Below are 19,319 nucleotides of genomic sequence, written 5' to 3'. Positions count from 1 at the left end.
CTCTGCTGGGCCCCTCAGGGGATCTAGACCTTTTAGGAAAGATTTCATTTGGGTAGTGAGCTGCCCTTTAAAAACAGCTCCTGTGAGTGCAGTTTCTCTTTCACAAGAACATAAGACTGGGTCAGACCAAGGGTCCATCAAACCCAGTATCCTGTTTCCAACAGAGGCCAATCCAAGTCACAAGTACCTGGCAAGAACCCAAACATTAAATAGTTCCCATGCTCTTAATGCTGGAAACAAGCAGTGGCTATTCCCTATTGATTAATAGCAGTTTATGAACTTTTCCTCTAGGAACTTATCCAAAGCTTTTTTTAAACCCAGCTATACTAACTGCCTTAGCCACATCCTCTGGCAATGAATTCCAGAGCTTAATTGTGCGTTGGGTGAAAAATAATTTTCTCCAATTTGTTTTAAACTTCATGCAGTGCCCCCTAGTCCTTGTATTATCCGAAAGAGTAAATAACCAATTTACATTAACCCATTCAAGTCCTTTCATGATTCTGTAGACTTCTATCATATCCCTCCTCAGCCGTCTCTTCTCCAAGCTGATCAGCCCTAACCTCTTTAGTCTTGCCTCATAGGGGAGATTTTCCATTCCCTTGATCATTTTGGTCGCCCTTCTCTGTGCTTTCTCCAGTGCAACTCTCTTTTTTAGAGAGGTTGTGGCAGCTGTGCTAGTGTGAGCGGTGCTCTTGTATGTCAGGAGAAGAAGAGCTGCAGGAGTTAACTTGGACTACTGGAAGGAAGTTGGAAGAGTCTTCACTCCTTCAGATCAGCAGTGATATTCCTCTTCTCTTGGGCTTGGGTGGATCTCAGGCCTGTGCTTTCCTCTGCTGGCTGCTTTTTCAGGCTGATGCTCCATCTCGCTGTTCCTGCACAACTCCACCATGGCTCCGATGCACTTCCAGGTCCTCCCGTGTTGGGCTGCAGCTGCCTCTTTCAGTTTCAGTACTGAATCACACCACTGCCACTGCTCTTCTGACTTCTTTCCACTGGTCTGAGTTAGCTCCTGCAGCTCTTCTGCTCCAGACGTATAGGAGCTTTGCTCACACTCGCACGCTGTCATTCCCTCTCTGCCAGTGTTCTCAGTCCCTGAGACAGCAGGGAGAGCACTGGGTTGGGCAGGCAGGGATCGTGGCAGTCTAGGGGCAATGAGGTCATCTTCAGATATGTGTTGGAACTTGGCACCCTACAATCCTCTCCATCTCTTCTCCTATGGGTTCCTTTCTCTCTCCTGGCCTCTGCAGCTGATGCTGTGATGTCTGTCTGGTGTTGGGCCCTGCTCCAATGCTGCTGACTCCAGTCATCCCAGGCCCAATACCAGCAGTGCTGTTTTTTCCCATGACCCCACAATCGTGTGACCGCCTCCCCTCTCTCACAACGACACCTGGCCTGCTTCATAATTTTGAGCCTTCTTAATGTAAAGGCCCTAGTGGTAGGGGTAGAAAGTAGCTGGGCCCATACTAGCTTTCCCCAGCCTCCACTGCCTTTCTTCTCCAGAGCAACCAACCATATCACCTCCAGGATCTTGGGCAAGCAGCTCCTCCAGGCTCAGCTGACATCAGCCAGATCTTTGTACTCTTCCTGCAGGGACATCATGGGTACCACCTCTCTTCTGATGTCACCAAGCTCCTCGTGGACTTGAACCAGCTCCATCTGTCTTGATGTTACCATCACCACCCTTGGTGGTGCTTCTGAACACTTCTCCCAAAGGCAAGGAAAACAGCTATCTTTAGTTTGTTCATTTCCAAGGGATATTTCTTCTTACTTTTCACCAACAACCCAGCAAAGTCCAAAAAAGATTAATTTCACAGCTGTCTTCATGCCAAAAGTCACAAAATCATCCCACACTCTTCCAAGCCCCATGTTGGGCACCATTTTATGTAACCCCCATCCCCGGATGATCACTGCACGCTGATGGGGCATAAAAGGTTTTGTAGTCCTCTTGAGGCTGGGTCACTCTGGCTAGCTTTCCCCAGGGCCAGAACCCTATATCAGTGGGGGGAAAGAGTGACAGGAGTGCTATGGTACTATTTTCTCTGAGGTGGTACACTGACTTTTTATCCACTGTGAATGCTTTAAGTGCCAATAAAACCTCAGAGGATTTGGTTAATGTCCAAAATGAAAATCTTTACTGATGGGTAGTCGGGTAGGTAAATGGCACAATCAATACAGTTCCCAACACCACAGATGATATTTTCTTTCTTACACTCTCTTTTCTATCTGTGCATGGATTTCACATACCAGGACATGGGAAACACTTAGCCTCCAGGACTTGGCTAAGCGAGATCCTGAAGTGGCCAGGATATCCTTTGTTGGGACAGAAAAACCCCTCTAAAACTGGAAAAAATAGATAACTCATAGTCTCTGCATAGAGAGTCCAAATCCTCTTTCTCCAGGGCTTGAGAACTCCAAGTGGATGTCCTCCTTAGGTGTTCAGTGGTTTTTGTACTCCCAATAAGATGTCTTTTTTGTTCTCATTATCTTTTCTCTTGCATGGAATCCCAAGTTGGAAAGGAGCCCCTTGGGAGCATGCAGCTCATGATGTTCCTCCACAGGTAAGAAGGGACAGCAGAAATCTTCCTCCTGGTTTTTCTAAAAAAAAATCTTTTTCCCTTGAAATGAGTACAAACACCAATAGGCCCTCAAATCAGGTCACCACCATAACTCTGGTCCCTGAAAAGTTTGCAGAAGGGCAGGTCTTCCTTACTGTTTCTTAAAACCAGACAACACCCAGTGGTCACTCAAGGCTTCCTACTACAAAAAAGGTGCAAAAACAAGGCAAAAAAATCACTAGGTAAGCCCTACCTGCCAGTTAGAGGACTGATAGTGCAGCCTCCCAACTTTAGTCAGAATCCTCAGGATCCTCTAAGCAAGCCCAAAAATCAACTCAGAAACACACCTGACTGCCACCTACTCCAACTCAAAGCACTGCCTCCATACTGTCAATAGAAAGGTGCTTAATGTAACCTGCCAGGGGGATGGTCATCCCAGCATCCTCAAAGGGAAGGGGCTGCATTGAATAGAATCTCCCCTAACTTACTAATCTACACTGCACTAGCTGACTCAAGGAGCTACCAGGCTTGAATGGTAATGTGCCCAGAGGGTCCATTAGATAGACTTTCAAATACCTGAAAGGAATTAATGAAGCACAACAATCTTTTCCGATGCAAAGAAAGTTGTAAAGCTTGAGGATCACAATGTGAAACTCCAAGGGGGAAGATTCCAAAACAATATCAGGAAATGTTTATTCACGGAAAGGGTGGTGCATGCATGGAACGACCTCCCGGAAGAGGTGGAATTCAGAAGGACATAGGACAAATACAGAGGAGAATGGAAGTGAAGAAATGCGGTAATTTTTCTATTACACCTAAAGTTTCATTTCTGCTTGCTGAGGTAATACTCACTGAGGGTAAATAATTCAATAGGTTCTCTATACCTATATATTAGAGAATACACTATTCTAATAACACATCAAACACCAATCCGTACAAACATTTTTTATTGAGACCACATAATTAAAAATATCTATCTAGACAATAAATACTATCTAGCTCATACACTCATTCACAACCATACCATTCAACCACTAAAAACACCTCACAATCTATGTTCTTTAATGCTCGCAAACTTGATATAGCATATTCATCATCTAGTGGAAAATAAACATGGTGATTCAGCTCAAGGTTTCAATAGCATCTCTATAGTATAAACAATTTGATGTACAGATATTATAGCTTGTCCAGTCAAAGATTTACCAAATCGCACCGTCTAAAAATCTGCACAGCTGAACATCCAATATGTCTCACCACGTAGAAACAACACTATCCAATGGACTCTTCCTGTTTCAAAACGTAGAATCAACACTGTCCAATGGACTCGTCCAACAAGAGATCCTTGTTTTACCCGAAAAGACCTGGCTTCTTCAGGGATAAGTTTTCGCCAGAATTCTACTCGCCAACAGTTCCACTTAAATCAAACAAACAATACGATTTAAATATTCGCTCAAAAAAATCAAAACAATGTATATCCCATTTAAACCATAAACCTTACCTTCCACAACATCCATATATTCACACCAACGAAACCGTCCAATTCTCAGGTCTCAGAATTAATTTCACCTCATTGAAAACGTTTAATCACATTTAAAGAGTGCTTTATAGAATATGATTCAAACTAATACATCCAGTTGCAGAAACTGCAACCAAAAAAGACAATTAAAGATTAAAATAACCAGAGAAAATAAGCACACATCAAAGACTGGAAGTGACGAAAACATCCCACAGGTAGTGACACAAACCACGGTCTACCCATGCTCTTTTATACTGCTGGACAGAGCGGCAGTTACTACTAACCCAGTAAACTTTCTGGGCAGACTAGATGGACCATTTTGGTCTTTATCTGCCGTCATTCACAATGTTACTATGTTATGTTACTATGATTTCTGGTAAAATGCTTTTCAAACAAGAGTCTAAGAGGCAAATGTATAAAGAATAATAAGAAATTTAAAAACCATTCGCCTTATATTTTCAATTTTAATTTTAACTAGGCTGGGTAACCCATTTCTACATGAGCAAATTAACAATTTAAAAAATGGACCACCATATTAAATGCACTTGTTCATTTATACCATGAAAGTCATCAAAATGCCCGTAGAACGTTATAATCACAGGTCCTATTCCAAATGTTCTTTTCCAAATGTTTATTTCTATAGACTTACAGTCATATTGACAACAAGAAACACTAGCTCTATAAATAAAGGGTGCACGGTAATCCAGTCTGACATAGTACCATGTTCCAAGGAACTTGTAAAATGTGCAGCACAAAAGCTTCCTCGCCGGTATATCTTTGATACTATAAATAAACAAGGTCATTTAACATGAAGGTCCATTTTTAAAAGTATTAATTTGCTCATGTAGAAATGGGTTATGCAGCCTAGTCAAAATTATAATCAAAGTTGGAAATATAAGAGGAATGTATTTTTTAAATTTCTTACCATGATTCCATATCCCATTTGCCCAACAAGTCCGTGATCTGGGAATCATCCTCGATGGTCACTTCACGCTGAAGAAATTCATCAGTAACATACTAAAAGACGGCTTCTTTAAACTACACACCTTAAAAAAACTTAAACCCTTACTACATCCCCCCGACTTCTGTACAGTACTTCAAACCACCATCTTCGCCAAAACCGACTACTGTAATTCTCTCCTCCTCGGCCTACCGAACAACGCCATCCACCCCATTCAAATACTGCAAAACACAACAGCCCGGATTTTGACCAACTCACGCAGACATGACCATATCACACCTGTTTTAAAAGACCTGCATTGGCTCCCAATAGCATCCCGCATACAATATAAGGCTCTCTCTCTCGTCCATAAGGCCTTATACAATCCTGAAATGAACTGGTTTAATGAATCCTTCCGACTCCACCAATCTAATAAGCCCACTAGACACCCTCATCTCGCCACCATGCCTACCCCCTCTCCCAAACTCTACAAACTAACTTCCACGAGAGCCCGTGTGCTATCGATCGCCGGGCCAACTCTCTGGAACACAATGCCAGACGAACTACGGCAAGAAGAATGCCTAAAAACTTTCAAGCGGAAGCTTAAAACCTGGCTTTTCACTAAAGCATACACCTAACTTCCCCTATCTCTCTCCACCGCGCTACCCTCCCCCCCTTTCCCTCCCCTCTCCCCTCTCCCTTCACCCCCTCTCACTTCATATTCTGCCCAAATTTTATATTTTATGCTATCTCCCATTATTGAACATATTGTATATACTTGCAAATCTTGTTTATTATAATAATTTAACGTTATACTCCCCTTTATATCTCCCCCCCTCAATTACTCTCTTGTTAACATGTTATATTTGTTCGACGTTATATTTGTTTGATGTAAAGCGCCACCCCAGGCGTCTGTTTGAGTTACACTCGGGCCAATCCTGTAAAGTGCGGCTGCGTTTACCCTGCTCCTAAGCCGCTTTTAACTCACGTTCCGGCCGCGTTAGCCCTTCCTGCGATCCCGAATCCCCTTTAACCTACTCCTACCGCGTCCTAAATTCCCCGGGTAACCCCTTCCGCCCGCGGCATGTATATTGCATGCAAACGAGCGAATTAGCGCGATATTGCATGCAAACGAGCGAATTAGCTATTCCCCTAGCATCCCGTAACCCGCGCCCCGACTAACGCTACCTTTCCCTGCCGCTTTGTCGCGCGTTTAACCTGCAAACTTACCGCCTACCCTGACCCAGGCGGTAGAGGCAGGGGTCAGGGTAGGTGGCAAGCTTTCCCCCAGCCCCCGCTCACCTGCCCCGGCCGCGATCATGGGTGCCGGTCTCCGTGGCAGCCCCAGTCCTCTCCCCTGCTCCCGAAGCCAAAAAAAAAAGCTTTTTTTTTTTTTTTGGCTTCGGGAGGAGGGGAGAGGACTGGGGCTGCCACGGAGACCGCTTTCCCCCGTGCAAGTAAGTTGTTTCGCCGCTTGTCTCTTCTCCCCCTCCCGGAGCAGGGCGCGAAAAGCCGCCTTGCTCCGGGAGGAGGGGGGACACTGACAGCGGCGAAGCTTTCCCCCAGCCCGGACACCGGCGAAGCCAGAAGATAGCGGCGGAGAAACGGCGAAACGACTGTCAGTGTCCCCCCTCCTCTCGGAGCAGGGCGCGAAAAGCCACCTTGCTCCGGGAGGAGGGGGGACACTGACAGCGCACAAGCAGCGATGGAGAAACGGCGAAACGACTGTCAGTGTCCCCCCTCCTCTCGGAGCAGGGCGCGAAAAGCTGCCTTGCTCCGGGAGGAGGGGGGACACTGACAGCGGCAAAACTTTCCCCCAGCCTGGACACCGGCAAAAAACTTACTTTTTTGCAGCCACGAGCACGAACACGATCTGGCCTGCCTTAGCTCCTCCCGACAAGATGGCCGCCTGCACGGGGAAAGCGTGCAATTGGCCGCTGAAGACCTGACGTCACGACATCACGTCTTGAGCGGCCAATTGTACTCTTTCCCCGTGCAGGCGGCCATCTTGTCGGGAGGAGCTATCGGAGCCAGATCTTCGCCTTCCTGCTCGTGGCTCATGGCTGCAAAATTGTAAGTTTTGCCGGTGTCCGGGCTGGGGGAAAGTTTTGCCGCTGTCAGTGTCCCCCCTCCTCCCGGAGCAAGGCAGCTTTTCGCGCCCTGCTCCGAGAGGAGGGGGGACACTGACAGTCGTTTCGCCGTTTCTCCGCCGCTGGCTTCGCCGGTGTCCGGGCTGGGGGAAAGCTTCGTCGCTGTCAGTGTCCCCCTTCCTCCCGGAGCAAGGCAGCTTTTCGCGCCCTGCTCCGAGAGGAGGGGGGACACTGAAAAGTCCTTTCGCCGTTGCTTCTGCGCTGTCGCCGCCGTTGCTTCCTGGTATCTGTCATTTCAAATGACATTTGAAATGACAGATACCAGCGTGGCGTGAAGCCTTAGGCCCGCGCACCCAGGATCCTGTATAGGCGCTCTATCCAGTATCCTGGTTTGCGCGGGACTAAGGCTTTTCGGACGCGGCTTACATTTACATATAATTAGGCTTCAGGATCGCGCGGTAGGTGAGCTGCTCTGTGCGGGCGGTAACTGCGGGTGCCGTAGGCACTAACGCAGCTCTTCCTACCGCACGATACAGGATTGGCCCGACTGTGAACCGATGTGATATCATTGATGAATGTCGGTATATAAAAACTTTAAATAAATAAATAAATAAATAAGTCATGAACAAGATTTAGTGTTCACGGATGATGCCTTCATTGCTGTAGATCACAAATTCTCAACTTCTTAAATAGAGATTAAAAGAAAAACATTTAAAAAATAAAGCAAAACAAGTTAATGTTAGACTTCCTCACTCAAAGCACTTGCTGTATTTTTCTTCAGATTTTGACAATTGGGAAGCTTACATAAGTGGGATCCAGGAGCGAATAAACAAGTCAAGATTTCAGGTATAGTAACTTCATTTTGCACTTAGCACTTTCAGATTTATCATTTGACTATTTTAGACCCAGGGAAGAATCCACAACGTAATTGTGATTTTTTTTTTTTAATTATTCTTTTAAATGTATTTATAATAGGAAATGATAAAGCATTGATTTCTTTATATATGCCAGGCACAAGGGAGAATGTGCAAATGAGTGTCCCCTGGATCAAGCATGGCAAGGAATGTTATTGTCCATTTCCCAAGTATATAGATGTTCACTGGCACCCATTGTCCTCTTCTCATCATTTCCAATTAAAAATTCACATTTCAATGGGCTGTGGACAGGAATGTTACTGTTCCTACTGAAAACTATTTGGTTACACATTGCTGATTATTTTTTTAATAGAAAATGACAGATTAATGTTGTGAGGCCACTTTGGCACCAAACCTGATTAGATATTCGTGAACTATAGAGTGACATGCATCATTAAGTTCCCTGAGCCACACTGGACCAAGATTATTTTTGCCATAAATACAGAACAGGAAATGGATGAGATCTCTCCCGAGCAACCTGTATGTAGAAAAATAGAAATGCAGGGTTTCAGCTGAAGGCCTGCTGGATGTGATTTGTATTATTTTGGTCCCTGATTGCTTGCTTATAAGATATTTGCATAAGTGAATCCCGGCATTGATCCAATTATAACTTACTGCTTTCTATAACTAGACACAAACAGTGGACTCCCATTTTCAGCCATGCTTCATTTCCTGGGAAGCTGCCATTGACCTTGAGCTCTTATTCCATCAATTCTCCTCATAAGAACACAAGATTTGCCATACTGGGTCAGACCAAAGGTCCTTTAAGCCCAGCATCCTGTTCCCACAGTGGTCAATCAAGATCACAAGTATCTGGCAGGATGACAAGGGGTAGAGAGAGTCCAAGCTGCTTATCCCAAGAATAAGCAGTGGATTTCTGCAACTCTACCTTAATAATGGTTAAAGCACGTTTCTTCCAGGAACTTATCCAAACCTTTTTTAAATGCAGCTACACTAATAGCTTTCACCACATCCTCCAGCAATAAATTCCAGAGCTTAATTATGAGTTGAGTAAAAAAAGATTTTCTCTTATTAGTTTTAAATGTATTACCCAGTAATTTCCTTGTGTGTCCCCTGGTCTTTGTACTTTTCAAAAGAGGAAAAAACTCATTAACGTTTACTCGTTCCATTCCACTCATTTTTTAGACCTTTATCTTATCTGCCTTGATCCGTCTCTTCTCCAAGTCCTAACCTCTTTATCCTTCCTTCATAGGGGAATTGTTCCATCCCCTTTATCATCTTGGTCGCCCTTCTCTATACCTTTTCTAATTCTGCTATATCTTTCTTGGGATGTAGTGACCAGAACTGCACCAATACTCAAGATGAGGTCGTACCATGGAGTGATACAGAGACATTATGATATTCTCTGTTTTATTCTCCATTCCTTCCCTAATAATCCCCAGCTTTCTATTTGCTTTCTTGTCTGCTGCTGCTGCACACTGAGCAGAAGATTTCCACGTATTATCAACAATATCACCTAGATCCTTTTCCTGAGTGATGGCTCCCAATGTGGAACCTTGCATTGTTTAGCTTTAATTTTGGTTTCTCTTCCCTAAGGGGCGGATTTTAAAAGCCCTGTTCGCGTAAATCCGCCCGGATTTACGCGAGCAGGGCCTTGCGCGCCGGTGCGCCTATGTTCCATAGGCCTACCGGCGCGCGCAGAGCCCCGGGACTTGCGTAAGTCCCGGGGTTTTTCGAGGGGGGCGTGTCGGATCGGCGCGGCGTTTTGGGGGCGGGACGCGGCATTTCGGGGGCGGGCCCAGGGGTGTGGTTTCGACCCGGGGTGGTCCGGGGGCGTGGCCGCGCCCTCCGTAACCGCCCCCAGGTCGCGTCTTGGCGCGCTAGCGGCACGATAGCGTGCGGGGATTTACTTCTCCTCCGGGAGGCGTAAATCCCCCGACAAAGGTAGGGGGGGGGGGTCTAGATAGGGCTGGGGGGCTGGGTTAGATAGAGGAAGGGAGGGGAAGGTGAGGGGAGGGCGAAAGCGAGTTCCCTCCGAGGCTGCTCCGATTTCGGAGCGGCCTCAGAGGGAACGGCAGCAGGCTGCGCGGCTCGGCGCGCGCCGGCTACACGAAATCGGCAGCCTTGTGCGCGCCGATCCAGGATTTTAGCGGATACGTGTGGCTAAGCGCGTATCTACTAAAATCCAGCGTACTTTTGTTTGCGCCTGATGCGCCAACAAAAGTACGTGAAGGCGCGCTTTTTAAAAATCTACCCCTAAGTGCATTACTTTGCATTTGTCTACATTCGATTTCATTTGCCATTTGCATTCCCAGTCTACAGGTTTGCAATGTCCTCTTGCAATTTCTCATAATCCACATGTGATTTAACAATTTTGAATAATTGCATCATCTGCAAATTTGATCACCTCTCTTGTTCTTCCGATTTCCAGGATGTTTATAAATATATTAAAAAGCAGTGGCCCCAGAACAGATCCCTGGGACACTCCACTATTCACCTTTTGCATTGGGAGCATTTACCATTTAGCCCTACTCTCTCTTTTCTGTCTTTTAACCAGTTGGCAATCCACAATAGGATACTGCCCACTATCCCATGACTTTTTAATTTCCTAAGAAGTCTCTCATGAGGGACTTTGTCAAATGCCTTCTGGAAACCCAGATACACTTGTTACGTTCTGTGTGTCTTGAACTATTAGTGGGGCCTTGGGTTGTGGTGAGTGTAGACTCCACCCACAGGGAGGAGCCCTGTGGGCACTCACCACAACAGGCGAGTTCTCAGCAGTGATAGACAACAGAGGAAACAACTTTATTATACAGCCAATGGTGATCCGAGGAGCGGATCAATGGAGTCAGTCCAGAGAGTATGACCTGCTAGCTGGTCCATCTGATACTATTCCGCAGCACGGAGTAGTCCGGTGAATACCTTCTCTAGGCATAGCTTGTGCTGGCAACTCCAGTAGTGGTCCGCAGCGCGGGGTAGGCTGGAAGTCAGTAAAATAGTTCCACAAGACAGGAGGGATCCGGTAGTGGCCCACAAGCGGGATAACCCGAGAATCTGTGCCACAAAGGTAGAGGAGCAGGTTCTGTATTCACACTGACTCTGTGGAAGTAAATAGAAGATCATGCACCGAGTAGACCAGAAACTGGCACAGCAAAGGGTCATCCTAGTATGATGCAGGAACTCACTGGTAGTAATGGCTCTCTAAGGAGTTAATAGCCCTGAGTTCGGCAAGGCCCCCGAGGAGCGGGTACATAGGTCACCCAGAAAGGACAGCGAGACAAAGTCCCAGAATGGCGGAAATAGCAGGACAGGAATCCAAATAATAGAGAGGAATTAGGTAGGAGAATCCTTGCTAACTCATCGGATGGAGGAGTAGAAAGGCCTTAAATATCCCTGCAGGGGTGATGACATCCAGAGGGTTGGCCCAGGGTTTCCCATCCTGAACCCTTTAAGGGAGAGGCTGTCGTCAGCACGCGCGTCTAAGCAGCATCGGGGGGCGGAGCTTAGACGGCGGCAGCGTTCCTGCCGTGGAAGAAGGCCTCTTGCTCGCAGAGCAGGCTGCGCTGCTGACCTCGGCGCCAGGCGGCCTGGAGCAGGCAATCGGTTGCAGGGAGAGGTGAGCATGGTCGACCACGGAACCCGTGGTCGACCAGAGCAACAACATTAAATCAACTGGCTCACCTTTATCTACATTTATTTACGCCCTCAAAAAATGTAGCAAATTGGTGAGGCAAGACTTCCATTTGCTAAATCCATGTTGACTTTGTCCCATTAAACTATGCCTACCTATATGTTGAACAATTTTGTTCTTTATGATAGTTTCTACCATTTTGCATAGCATAGACATCAGACTTGCTGGTCTGTAGTTTCCTGGATCATTCCTTGATCCCTATTTGGGGATGCAGGGATCCAAATTATTGGCCACCCTGCATTTCCTGGCATCCAGCTCCTTCCAGAACAGTAGGGGTCATTGGTGGAATGTCCCAAACCCCTTTTTCCCGCTGTCTGGGCCAGGTCATAACAGTTGTATCAGACTGCATTAATCGTTACATAGCATTCCTACAGTACTCCTCTCTGTGCACTCACTGTGTTGCTGCTTGTAGTTGTACAATGTCCAGACAGCCACTGCAACTCTCCCACTATCTCCCACTATCATTACATAGCATTTCTTCAGGACAGGCAGGACTTGATGGAATTGAAGAGAGGCTTTTATGCTATAGCTCACTTTCCTAATGTGCTGGTAGCTATCGACTGCACTCACGTAGCCATTATCTCACCCTGTGACAGAGAGGAGATCTTCTTAAACAGAAAGCTCTTCCACTCTATCGACATGAAAGTGATCTGTGACGCTCGACTGCGCATCCTCGATGTAGTGGCCAGGTACCCAGGAGCAGCACATGATTCCTTTATACTTAGGCAATTGGACCTCTTTGAAGATTTTGAGGACAACCTCTATGGCAACAGTTGATTCGTAGGTAAGAGAAATACTTCTTTCTCTATTCCCTCTCTGGCTATGTGGTTGCTGCAGATGGCATGGACATGGGGAAGGGGGCATTAGTAACAAAGCAAAGCCTTGCCACTCCTCCTCTGCCTTACCATCACATCTCATCATCACGCCTCACCACTAGGGATGTGAATCGTTTTACGACGATTAAAATTATCGTCCGATAATTTTAATATCGTCTTAAACCGTTATGAAACACAATACAATAGAGATTCTAACGAGGGTTCCGGCGCCTCGCTGAACAACCTCCTGCAGTCGATCTCCTGCCGGCGCCATTTTCCGTATGGAAAACGATTCGCGGCGGGAAATCGCTCCCTGACCCCCGCTGGACCTCCAGGAACTTTTGGCCAGCTTGGGGGGGGCCTCCTGACCCCCACAAGACTTGCCAAAAGTCCAGCGGGGGTCCGGAAGGACCTCCTGCCGTCGAATCCTGTTGGTCTATGGCCGCCGCCATTTTTCGGCGCCATTTTGGAAAATGGCGCCGGCTGAAGACAACAAGATTCAATAGCAGGAGCCCGTTCCGGACCGCTGCCGTTCCGGACCGCCGCTGGACCACAAGGTAATTTAAGTTATTTGGGGGGGGGGGGGTTCGGGAGGGTGGGGGATTTAATTTAAAGGGTCGGGGGTGGGTTTTAGCGGGTTTTAACGATTTTAGCGGGTTTTAAACGATTTTAACGATTTATCACGATATTTTACCCCCCCCCAAACGGCAACAATACGATTCCCTCCCCCTCCCAGCCGAAATCGATCGTTAAGACGATCGAGGACACAATTCACATCTCTACTCACCACTCCTCCTCTGCCTCATCATGCCTCACTATTACTCCTCCACCTCCTCATGACCATGCCTCATTAATCCTCCTCCTCCTCCTCATGACCACACCTCACTATTCCTCCTCCGCCTCATTACCATGCCTTGCCACTCCTCCACCTCACAACCACACCTTGCCACTCCTCCTCCACCTCACAACCACACATTGCTACTCATCCTCTGCCTCATCACCACGCCTCACCACTCCTCCTCTGCCTTACCAGAAGACAGAAAGACAAACAGGCAAATTAACAAAAACTTTCTCACATCCAGATCAAGACAATAGACAAAGGGAAAGGGAAACAGATGAGAAATAAGCCACAGGACACCTCACTCAGAACTCACTAAATATCTCCAACCAACTACCACCAAATCAACTACTTTCCTCTCCTCTCTACAAATACCTGACACATCCTCAAAGAGGCAGCTGCAGGAAGCTGGTATATATAAACCAGATAAATAATGCACCAAGCGCAAATCAATGCATGCCACATAAAATGAGGTGTGACACAATAATGCAACACGCTTCATGAAAATTCCCTATGCGATGCAGTACACAGGAAATTAGCCTAACCATGCCCATTTTTTTTATTGCAGGCATTATTTCTGCTATATTCATAGCATTTTGATGAATCTAGGCCTAAGTAAGATATAAATAAATAAAGCAATAAAAAAAACAATAAAAGAAAATTTCAATTAATAAAAATCTCATATATAATATTTAAATGTGACGGCTTTATTATACCGATCAACTTGCTTTTTTGAGAATATAGTTCAGATGTAACTTCCTTTCAATTTCCACTTGTTGTAATGTAAACCGATATGATGTGAAAACGAATATCGGTATATAAAAACTATTAAATAAATAAATACTAATGTGTACTTGGGAGTAAGTCACTGTGATGATAAAAAAAAAAAAAGAAAAATATCTTTGGATATAGCAATGTTATTGTAACAAAATTGATTCTAAAAAAATTTGGGGGAATTGTAAACTCAAATAATCACCACTGTTCTGTGTCTTGTGGATGTGACGTACATACACTGGGGAGCCTTGTTTTATGGTGATTTATCAATCTTATATCCACCATGAGAGGCATTACTAGATATTTTGCAGGGATGATAGCTCAGGCCTTGTTGTGGAGGTGAAGAGCTGATTGCTAATCACTGTAGAGGTCATCTCTGGAAGCATCAGGAGGCATTTACAGGATCAACTTATAAATGGGCAGATGCTAAGAATGTGCATTCATTTACAACAAATGTGATATCCGCAATGAATAGGTCCCTATTCATTTCATTTGTGGGACCGTGAAATGAATGACGACCTCCCACAAATGAAACATATCAAATTAGTTTCATTCGTTTGGTTCACAGTGCTTTCTTATCAGCCTTTTGCAATAGGAAAAGGTCATATGGGAGTATCCATAGCAACCAGTCCTTTCCTGTGAGTCATAAATGACCTCTCAGCCCTGTCATTGAGTGGGTCGGACAGGTTGGCAAGAAGACAAGAATGCCAACATATCAGAGCGAAGCATTTTTCTAATTCAGCCAATCGCTGCTCTGTGGACCTCTTGATGCTGATCCTGGTGTTTTTTCTACCTTGAGCAAGCGTACCACAGTGCACTTTCTTCTTAGGTTCTTTTTTATTTTATTTTATTTATAATTTTCAAGTTCTTAGGTTCTATCTGAGAAGAACCGCCAGTTCTTATTTACTTAACCCTATTCTGTAGACGTAAACTTTTCATGAAGACTGTAATCTGTAAGCATCTGTATTTATTATAAGAATTTGTATTTACTATTTATATTTATTATTTAGCTATTAACATTGTTCTGTTACCACTTGGTACTATTTCTCTCCTTTACCTCAAACTCTAAGTTCCTACTAAGTTAGCCATGTTATTTATACCCAATCGTTGGATGTAATTGTATATTTGTTTAATTGTTCAATCTGTTTGATGTAATGTTCTGATCCTTGTTCTGTGTAAACCGAAGTGGTATGCACTAGTGCATGAACTCCGGTATATAAAAGCCTTTAAATAAATAAATAAATAAATACGGTTGTTTGCTGGATTGAGCTCTCTCAGAGTGTCTCAAATTTAAGCTATTCAATTGCTGAAAAAGATTTTTGTCCTTTTTTGCTGCTGTGCCAGGCAACCAGGCTTTTTTTTTTCCTGCACTCAGTCTCTCTGTCTCACCCACTGAGAGAAAATGAGTAACAAGCTGCCAGCAGTGGCATTTTCCTGCTGATCTTACCCCCCGGGATAGATTGCAGGCAGGGTTTGGGTGGTGTGTTTCTCTTACCTGAGAATCAACTGTTGCCATAGAGGTTGTCCTCAAAATTTTCAAAGAGGTCCAATTGCCTAAGTATAAAGGAATCATGTACTGCTCCTGGCCACTACATTGAGGATGCGCAGTCGAGCATCACAGATCACTTTCATGTTGATAGAGTGGAAGAGCTTTCTGTTTAAGAAGATCTCCTTTCTGTCACAGGGTGAGATAATGGCCACGTGAGTGCAGTCGATAGCTACCAGTACATTAGGAAAGTGAGCTATAGCATAAAAGCCTCTCTTCAATTCCATCAAGTCCTTGTGGCAGAAATACATCGACAATTGGGAGATTCTGAATATTATCAAGTGATGGCAGAAGATCCAACTGTGGAGTTACAAAATGTTATTCAAGAATTAGTTGAAGAAGGTCTCCTTAAAGGATTTATAATGCCCCACAAAGCTCGGGCTTTAAAAGTTGCACACCCCATGTATCCCGTACTGTATACATTGCCTAAAATTCATAAAAATATCTCAACTCCACCAGGGTGCCTCATAGTGGTGGGGAAGAGTTCTATTTTAGAACCCCTGTCCGATTTTCTTGATTTTTTTCTCAAACCGTATGTCCAGGCAGCACCGTTGTTTCTCCAAGACACCTCACATATGTTACGACTTTTACAAGATCTACTGGCTTTACCAGAACATTGCTGGTTTATAGGGATGTGAATCGTTTTTTGACGATTTAAAATATCGTCCGATATATTTTAAAACCCACCCGGCGCCATTTTCCGTACGGAAAAACGATTCGCGGCAGGAGATCACTCCCGGACCCCCGCTGGACCCCCAGGGACTTTTGGCCAGCTTGGGGGGGCCTCCTGACCTCCTGACCCCTACAAGACTTGCCAAAAGTCCAGCAATCGAATCGTGTTGGTCTATGGCCGGCGCCATTTTGCGCCGCCATTTTGCAAAATGGCGCCGGCTGAAGACAACACGATTCGATTGCAGGAGGTCGTTCCGGACTCCCGCTGGACCCCCAGGTAATTTAAGGCATTTTGGGGGGTTCGGGAGGGTGGGGGATTTATTTGAAAGGGTCGGGGTGGGTTTTAGGGTGTTTTAGTGTGCCGGTTCATGATTTTAACGATTTTCACGATAATTTAAACTTCCAAACGGCGACAATACGATTCCCTCCCCCTCCCAGCCGAAATCGATCGTTAAGACGATCGATGACACGATTCACATCTCTACTGGTTTATTACTTTAGACATTTCCTCCTTCTACACAAACATTCCTCAGAATGAAGCATTTGAATTGGTACAAAAGATTTTACAGACTCGTCCTCATCCGCATAAGGCCCCTACGGATTTCCTATTAGATCTTTTGAAGTTGGTCCTATACAAAATTTTTTTTAAATTTGACGACACATTTTACCTACAGACACAGGGTGTGGCGATGGATGCGACGGTAGCCCCAGATATTGTGAACCTTTATGTCGCCAATTTTGAAAATCAGTGTCTTTATCCATCAAGTTGGTTTAAAAATATTTTGTTGTGGCGACAGTACATAGACGATGTACTCTGTATTTGGATAGCCTCTAGAGAAGAGTTGCAAGATTTTTTACAATGGTTAAATGAGCAAAATTCTCATCTCCAATTTACCGCACGTCATCAACACTCTATTGCCTTTCTAGATATCTTAATTAAACGTGAAGGATATACTGTTGGGACCACTTTATTTAGAAAGGAGACAGATAGTCAGTAAGGCAGGGAATAAAATGAAGTTAAACTGTTTGTATTTTTAAATAGTCAGTCAGTAAGGCAGCTAATAAGCAGTAGTTAGTGTGTTTGTTTTGAATAGTGTGTAAGGCAGCAGAAATTAGAGTGTTTGTTTATATATTATTAAAAAGAAAAAAAAAAGTAGCTAGAAGCTAGAAATAAGCTAGGAGCAGTGTATACCTAAGTAAAAAGGTTGAAAACTTCAGCACTCACCTTGGAAAGGTGTTAAGGTAATGTGATTTGTTTTGATTAGGTACCAACATTTGTTAATCAAGAGAGCAGTGAGTCACTCTGGCTGACTAACTGAAGTTAGACTGTTTGTATTTCCCAACCCTCGCCCATCCTTTAATTTATAGGCAGGTGCCACTTTCACAAAAAAAAAAAAACCAACAAAAAAAAACAAAACACCTTATTGTGAGTTTGATCATTCCCCTGTAGGCCACTACCAGACATATAGGGCCGAATTTTAAAACCTATGAGTGGGCATAGATTTGTTCGCGCAACCTGGGGCGCACAAATCTACGCCGAATTTTATAACATGCGCGCGCAGCCACGCACATGTTATAAAATCTGGGGTCGGCGCGCGCAAGGGGGTGCACCTTGCGTGCCGAGCCCTCGGGGAGCCCCGATGGCTTTCCCCATTCCCTCCGAGGCTGCTCGGAGGGAACTTTCCATCCGCCTCCCCCCACCTTCCCCTCCCTAACCCACCCCCCAGCCCTATTTAAACCCCCCTTACCTTTGTTAAATAAGTTGCACCTGCCCCTGGGCAGGCATAGGTTGCGCGCGCTGGCCAAGTGCCAGCGCGCGATCCCCCAGCACAGCCACTGTGCCGGAGGCCTCAGTTCTGCCCCTGCCCCGCCCCTGCCCCGCCCCGCCCCACCCACTCCCTGCCCCATTTTTCAAGCCCCAGGACACACGCGCTTCGCCGGGCCTACGCAAAATAGGCTCGGCGCGTGCAGGAGCGGGTTTTCAGGGTTACGCCATAATATATGTGCGTAACCCTTGGAAAATCTGCCCCATAGTGAATTCACTAATACATTTAAAGGAAGTTAATTAGACAGATTCCTACTCCCACAGCAACCTAAAACTTAACTAGGAACTGAACAAATTTGAGATGATGGCAGCAGTCCAGCAGCAAGAGGGTGGCTTCCCAGTCTTTTGCATCGAGTGTCACATGTATGATTTTTTACCCACCGGTGAGAAGTTGTACATGTGCATGCGATGCAAAGAGCTCCTGGCTCTCAGAGAACAAGTCCGATCTCTGAAGGCTAAAGTGGCAGACCTGGAGGAGCTGAGGCAGACAGAGAGGTATATAGATGAGACCTTCAGGGACATAGTAGCCAAGTCTCAACTTCAGACTGGCAGCCCTGGTGCTGCCATGGAGGGAGAAGGTCTCATAATCAGAGAGCATCAACCTGGTGCAGCAGGAAAGGATCCTGCAGCAAGGACCTGCTCTTCAGGGTGCATTGTCCTTTCGCACTGAGGATATCTCCCCAAGGCGTACTGCCCAGGAGGGAAGGGTTAGGTCGGCCATCATAGTTGGAGATTCAATTATTAGGAATGTAGTCAGCTGGGTGGCTGGTGGGCGTGAGGATCGTCTGGTAACATACCTACCTAGTGAGAAGATGGCGGACCTCACGCGTGACGTAGATAGGATTTTAGACAGTGCTGGGGAGGAGCTGGCTGTTGTGGTACATGTGGGCACCAACAATATAGGAAAATGTAGGAGGGAGGTTCTGAAAGCCAAATTTAGGCTCTTAGGTAGAAAGCTTAAATCCAGAACCTCCAGGGTAGCATTCTCTGAAATGCTCCCTGTTCCACGCGCAGGTCCCCAGAGACAGGCAGAGCTCTGGAGTCTCAATGTGTGGATGAGACGGTGGTGCAAGGAAGAGGGATTCAGTTTTGTTAGGAACTGGGGAACCTTTTGGGGAAGGGGGAGTCTCTTCTGAAGGGATGGGCTCCACCTTAACCAGGGTGGAACCAGACTGTGGCTCC

At 45.6% G+C, this 19,319-nt stretch overlaps 1 protein-coding gene across 5 annotated transcripts in view; it reads left to right on the top strand.

Moving 5' to 3' along the window:
* The window catches only part of LOC115089624 (phospholipase B1, membrane-associated-like), a 284,201-nt gene that overhangs the window by 38,716 nt on the left and 226,166 nt on the right, over positions 1–19,319 (top strand). For 4 of the 5 annotated variants that reach the window (XM_029597717.1, XM_029597719.1, XM_029597715.1 and 1 more), the window contains one exon: positions 7,883–7,947. The gene's annotated coding sequence lies outside the window, so the exon portion shown is untranslated. Of the gene's footprint in view, positions 1–2,509; positions 2,559–7,882; positions 7,948–19,319 lie in introns of all 5 variants that reach the window. The other variant, XM_029597716.1, reaches the window with a different exon arrangement.

Source organism: Rhinatrema bivittatum, chromosome 4 (assembly GCF_901001135.1).
Source record: "Rhinatrema bivittatum chromosome 4, aRhiBiv1.1, whole genome shotgun sequence".
NCBI lineage: Eukaryota > Metazoa > Chordata > Amphibia > Gymnophiona > Rhinatrematidae > Rhinatrema > Rhinatrema bivittatum.
The sequence above is the reverse complement of the archived record's forward strand: the minus strand, read 5'-3'. Positions and strand labels throughout refer to the sequence as shown.